Source organism: Octopus sinensis, unplaced genomic scaffold (assembly GCF_006345805.1).
Source record: "Octopus sinensis unplaced genomic scaffold, ASM634580v1 Contig13885, whole genome shotgun sequence".
Taxonomy (NCBI): domain Eukaryota; kingdom Metazoa; phylum Mollusca; class Cephalopoda; order Octopoda; family Octopodidae; genus Octopus; species Octopus sinensis.
Window position 1 is genome coordinate 14,747 of NW_021833053.1, and position 7,373 is coordinate 22,119.

The following is a 7,373-nucleotide window of genomic DNA, read 5'->3' on the forward strand; positions in this document are numbered from 1 at the left end:
TATTTATTACAGATTCCACTGATTTACAAGCCAACAAAATTTGCACCACCATTCTCCAACACCCAACACCACCAACAACACAATACAAACACCATAACATCAACAACAACTAACAGTTGTCTAGAAAAATCTATACATGTTCTTGTCTAAAATTATTCAGATTTTTCCATCCTGTTGGCTTTAAGCCTGCAAAATGACCTCCTTCTTGAGTATCTCCCTGTTTGTTAAGCACAGCTTACAGGATGGAAGTCAGGTGATCAGGGACATTTTGTAATCAAACATCAAAAGAAACTTGAAATGTTTGTTGTTAATTTTTTTAATTTTTTTTTACAGAATGATAAAAAAATAAGACTAAATGAAATTCCTTTTCTCTGTAAATATCTTATATTGATTATTGAGAGGTGATGAGCAGTTAGAATGACTGTAGGGTGCGAGAGGATGAGAGAGTATGGGGTAAGAGAGATGAGAGTGGATACAGAAAGGGGAGAGTAAAAGAAAGAATAAAAGAGAAAGAAAAAACAAGAGATGAGGGAGTAAGAAAATGAGAAAAAAAATAAACAAAAGCTGGGAAGAGAGATGAGAGAGAGAGAGAGAGAGAGAAGAATGAGAAACAAAACAGGAAAGAATAATAAATAGATTAAAGGAGAGAAGTGTGAGGGACAGAAAAATAGAGGGAAAAAGGAAAAGAAAGGACTTGGAGGGAGGGAGAGAGAGAGAGAAAGGGAGAAAGGGAGAGAGGAGAGTTTGGAAAAAGCGGGAAACAAAGGATGAAATGGAAATAGAGAAAAGTAAGAGAGAGAAAGAGCAATGAGATGAGAGACTCATATCCTGCTAAAGGAAATGTATGTCTAAACGGCAGTGGAATAAAGAACAACAATATGTCAGTGGAGGAACCACTTGTCACTATAAAGCAGTGGTAGCACTGTAAAGTTGATGAGTGTTTCAATTCTAGCCTCCAGAAAGAAATGTGTCTTATCCTGTTGATACTACAGAAACTATAAAAAAGAAAAAAGAACACCATCCTAGTGTACCATGCTCCAGTGGTCCATCTAAAGCAGTGCTTCTCAACCATGGTGGCGGTCCACAACAAAATAGTAAATTGAGGATCCACCTTGTGGGCGTATGAGTGGCTATGTGGTAGGTAGCTTGCTTACCAACCATATGGTTCCAGGTTCAGTCCTACTGCATGGCACCTTGGGCAAGCGTCTTCTACTAGAGCCTCGGGCCGACCAAAGCCTTGTGAGTGGATTTGGTAAACAGAACCTGAAAGAAGCTCTTTGTGTATATGTGTGTGTGTGTGTGTGTGTCCAACATCACTCGATAACTAATGCTGGTGTGTTTACGTTCCCGTAACTTAGCAGTTCGGCAAAAGGGACCAATAGAATAAGTACTAGGCATCCAAAGAATAAGTCCTGGGGGTCGATTTGCTCAACTAAAGGCGGTGCTCCAGCATGGCCACAATCAAATGACTGAAACAAGTAAAAGAGTATTGGTATATATTACAAGAAAAGGTTTGGTTTCTTTCTCTGATGCTTAAAATAGTTCAACCTACAAAAGTCAATGTGTTGAAAACAAAATAGGAATTTTAAAAGTGGGGGTCTGCCAGTATACAATAGCAATCTAAGGGGTCCATAGATATAAAAAATGGTTGAGAAACCCTGATCGAAAGGTATTCATTACTAGCTCATACTTGCTGCTAAAAGAAAGTAACAGAACTTGTTTCATTCTATTGAGAATCTCGGCAAAAAATATTGGCAACTTTGAACTCCAGTGATTCCTGTTTGAAACTCCACCATCCCGGAGAAAACTGAACTTCTCAAACTAAACTGAAGCATCCAGAATCATGCGCTTTGCCCACTGCCCAATAACATTGCTACAGGTGGTTTGTGGTCACTTTAACCTCCACTCTAGATTTTGCTTCATTGCTCAGGTTCTTTGTTAATTCTCATCTTTTACTTGTTTCGGTCATTGGACTGTCGCCTTTCTGGAGCACTGCCTTAAAGGGCTTTACTCAAACAAATAAACCCTAGTAATTAGTTGTTTTGTTATTTTTTTAAAGTCTGGTACTTGTTCTATTATTCTCTTTTGCCAGACTGCTAAGTTACAAGGATGTAAGCAAACCAACACCAGCTATCAAGCAATGAGGCATGACAAACAAACACAAAGACACACAAGATGGGCTTCCACACAGTTTCTGCCTATCAAATTCACTTACAAGGATTTGGTCAACCTGGGGGTACAGAAGATACATGTCCCAGGTACCGCACAGTGGGAATGAACCTGAAACCATGTGGTTGTAAAACGAGATTCTTAACACACAGCCATGCCTATGCTGATATGGGCAACTTCTCACATTTTTTTCTCTAAATTTTCCCTTGTCTAAAATAGCGGTCAACTCCTTTTCTTCTAGCAACTTATGTTACCTTCCCTTACATGAAGAAAAACTCACATGAAAGTATCCAAGTATTGCCTTCACTTTTTTCTATGAACCAACTAAATATGAAATTCCCTACCTGTATTTTGTAGAGGTGCATGGTTTAGTGGTTCGGGTGTTGGCACTCATGATAGTAAGATTGTGGGGGCAATTCCTGGACCAGGCAATACAAAACACTTCATTTCACATTGCTCCAGTCCACTAAGCTGACAAAAGTGAGTACTCCTTCAAGGGTCCAGCATCTTGTCCAGGGCCAAAATATATGCACTGCAGGAACCAGAAAACTGGTCCTAAGAGTCTGTAGGACTCAGAAAGGATCTACCTGTATATGGAAAATAGCAACTGTGTCTAAAGTCCTACATTATGCCTTTTACTAAAGCTGGGAAGGTTATGCATACACTGATGAACAAATGTTGAAGCTTGACCCCTAAATTATCAATGTATACATATTTGTATATCCATATTGCTAGATCCCTGGATGCATCCAAAGTATACAGTTTTAGTCATTTTTATCATTTCTAAGATGTTTTCTCCAAACTTGTATGATTGTCTTCATCTTAGGTATCATCTCCAAAGGTATTAGACTTAATCAAAACAAACCATGTATTCTTCATTCTATAAGATGATAAAGCCTTTGGAATGCAGCTGTATAACACTAGAATATTTCCTACAGAACTTACTGTTAAAAGCAGGCTGATATACTTAACCTAGCAAGCCTAAAATAATTTTAGATGAATTAAAATGCTGATTAAATGACAATTCTTTTAAAGAAAGGGAAAGAACAGTGAAATGCAAATTGTATAATTTATGGAAATGGACATGCAGTAGAGAATGAGTCTGATCTTGTTAAGTATGGCAAGCACTCTGCACATGATTCAGTCTTATAACGTTATGATAAATTTGGTCAAGTTGCTTTGAGAAATTAGAGACCAAAGATGAGAAAACTTGAAAAGATGAGATATTGTAAGAGAAAGTGGGAAAGAGAGAGAGAGAGAGAGAGAGAGAGAGATATATGAAGTGCATGAGAATAGAGAAATTACCAAAATGGTGGTGGATTCTATGTTGGTCTCAACAACAAGAATTTCTACATATAACTGGCTGAGTATTCCATAGTGTTAATGCAATTTTTAGACTGGATCAGTGGGACACAATGAAACAAAGTTGGCCATTTGAATTTTGGATAAAATACAGAAAGAAAGAGAGAGAAGAATTTTACCCAAGTAGTGGACTGATATTTTATCAACCCAAAAAGGATGAAAGGCCAAGTTAACCTTAGCAGAATTTTAACTCAGAATGCAAGGAGTAGAAATAAGTACTGCAAGGCATTGAATCTGATTCCATGAATATTCTATCAATTTGCTACCTCATGGGTTTATATGATGGGCTGATACATGTTGAAAGTGTCATGATATGTTGAATACATGGGGGTATGCTAAATGTGAAACCACATGGTCTAGTGGTCAGGATGTCAGATTCACAATAGCAAGGATATGGGTTTGATTTCTGGACCTGGCAGCAGCACATGTACTTTTGTGAAAAACACTTTATTTCACATTGGTCCAGTCCTTTCAGCTGAAAGTGAGTGCCACCAATAGCTGGGGGATTAACCTTGCAATGGACTCATACTCTGTTCAGAGAACCATCTGGTTTTCTCAGTTGCTTAAATAACTGAAAAACCCGGATAAGTTCCAGCCTAAAGAATATGTAGGCTGATGACAAACTTTTTTCTTTTTTTTGACAAAAGGTTAATGTTCCCAGATGAACCAATACACGACTGAAGCACACTGGTTTCAAATATCAGCACAAGGCCAGCAAATTGGGGAAAGGAGTAAGTCAATTACACCGACCCAGTGCCCAACTGGTACTTATTTTATCGACTCTGAAATGATGAAAGGCAATCATGGACCTCAGAGGTATTTGAACTCAGAAGGTGGCAAGCAGGCGGAAACATTAGCATGCCAGGCGAAATGCATAGCCGTATTTCGTCTGCCGTTATGTTCTGAGTTCAAATTCCACCGAGGTCGACTTGGCCTTTCATCCTTTCGGGGTCGATAAGTACCAGTTACGCACTGGGGTCAATGTAATCGACTTAATCCGTTTGTCTGTCCTTGTTTGTCCCCTTGTGGGTAGTAAAGAAATAGGTATTTCGTCTGCTGCTATGTTCTGAGTTCAAATTCCACCGAGGTCAACTTTGCCTTTCATCCTTTCGGGGTTGATTAAATAAGTACCAGTTACGCACTGGGGTTGATGTAATCGACTTAATCCGTTTGTCTGTCCTTGTTTGTCCCCTCTGTGTTTAGCTCCTTGTGGGTAGTAAAGAAATAGGTATTTGAACTCAGAATGTAGACGAACAAAATGCCACTAAGCATTTTCCCCAGCCTGCTAATGATTCTGCCAGCTCGCCGCCTTAAATTGAAGCACATTGAAAGGTAATATATTGCAGACTACACATGCCAAACTTCAAACAAACCTTCAATCCCCAATATTCTATACTTTCAGATCTATTGTATAACTTGTACACTCCGTTTTTCTCTTGTACCACTACTGCTTATCTGAATTCTATTTTTTTGTCTAACTCCTACTTAAAAATCACTTGGTGATCCAGTCTCTTTCCTACCATAGAACCTATCATTTCTCTCATTCCTAAACTTCCTTGTACATTCCTAATCCTTTTCCTCCAGATTTAAAAACTCTGCAAACCACCATGTTTGATTTACACTACCACTAACTTCTAGAAGTTTGAATTAACTTCACCCAGATATTACTAAACCACCATTAATGTCTAAAGATGACAGAGCATCTTTGTTTGACACTAGATAATTAAAAAGTATGTATTGGCAATTATGATAACGAGAGGATGTTAGATATCTTAAGAGAGAGGGTGATGATGTTGGCAATGATACTGAAACATTATATTGGCAAAGATATCTATGGTAACACAGGCAATAATAATGATAATGTTGGTACAATACTGATGATGGCAATGACAGCAATGACAATAGTGTTGTCATTTTAGCAATGATGATAGCGTTGACATGATAGCAATGATGATAATGCTGGCACGATAGCAATGACGATAGCGTTGACATGAGAGCAATGCTGATAGCGTTGACATGAGAGCAATGCTGATAGCATTGACATGAGAGCAATGATGATAGCATTGACATGATAGCAATGATGATAGCGTTGACATGATAGCAATGATGATAATGCTGGCACGATAGCAATGATGATAGTGTTGACACGATAGCAATGATGATAGCGTTGACATGATAGCAATGATGATAGTGTTGACATGATAGCAATGATGATAGTGTTGACATGATAGCAATGACGATAGCGTTGACATGATAGCAATGACGATAGTGTTGACATGATAGCAATGATGATAATGCTGGCACGATAGCAATGATGATAGCGTTGACATGATAGCAATGATGATAGCATTGACATGATAGCAATGATGATAGCGTTGACATGATAGCAATGATGATAATGCTGGCACGATAGCAATGATGATAGCGTTGACATGATAGCAATGATGATAATGCTGGCACGATAGCAATGACGATAGCGTTGACATGAGAGCAATGCTGATAGCGTTGACATGAGAGCAATGCTGATAGCATTGACATGAGAGCAATGACGATAGCGTTGACATGAGAGCAATGACGATAGCGTTGACATGAGAGCAATGACGATAGCGTTGACATGAGAGCAATGACGATAGCGTTGACATGAGAGCAATGACGATAGCGTTGACATGAGAGCAATGACGATAGCGTTGACATGAGAGCAATGACGATAGCGTTGGCATGATAGCAATGACAATAGTGTTGGCATGATAGCAATGACAATAGTGTTGGCATGATAGCAATGACGATATTGTTTGTATAACAGCAATGATAATGTTGGCAATGCTAGGAAGTATGAGAAAATCATGAATATCATTAAAAGAAAATGTTTACTTTAGTGTTAATCCGGAATGTTATATAGGATTCCAAGGTACTTGTGTGTTTCTCGGGATTATCAACCATAACAAATAAATCCCTAGTTTCTGAATCAAAGTCATCATCCAATTTGAAGTTGGCTATTAGACTTGAACTACAAGACACAGTCATTTCAGACTTTGACGACGTATCTAAATCCAGGCTTTCAAGCTGAAAGATCAAAAGAAAAAATTATTAATTACTTAAAGCCAATAATATTATAATATATTGGGAGGATCATGTTGCCAATAAATGTAAGCATACTGGTTGTGGGTCACTTCAGTTACAGTTATATTGTAAAAATATTTTTCAATATGTCAGATGCAGGTATGGCTGTGTGGTTAAGAAATTTGCTCCACAGCTATGTGGTTTTAGGTTCAATCCCACCTTGAGCAAATATCTTCTACAAAAGTCCCAGGTTAAATATCATGCAAGTGAAACTGATAGATGGAAACTGAATAAAGTCCATCATGTATATGTGAAAGTGGGTGTGTGCATATACACACACACAGATATACACACATATATACCTATACATGTACTTATATATATACATTTATGCACATACACACACAGAGGCATAGGTGTGGCTGCATGTTAAGACGTTTGCTTCCCAAACATGATTCCAGGTTCAGTCCTACTGTTTCAAACATAGGGCAAGAGTCAACTATACCCGAGGCTGACCAAAGCCTTGTGAGTGGATTTGATGGATGGAAACTGAAAGAAGCCTGTCATGTCTGCTTGTGTGATTGTGTGTGTGTGTGTGTGTGTGTGTGTGTGTGGATGCGTGCATGCTAAAGTCTGTTTCAACAAATTATCTGCTAGCTCTTTGCCTTCGAAGGTAGATGATGTAATGGATCCCTGAAAGACATCCACCTGTAAAACACTGACTCAATAATATAGTTTTCATCTTACACATGCTAACATAGTAAAATGGACATAAAATGAAC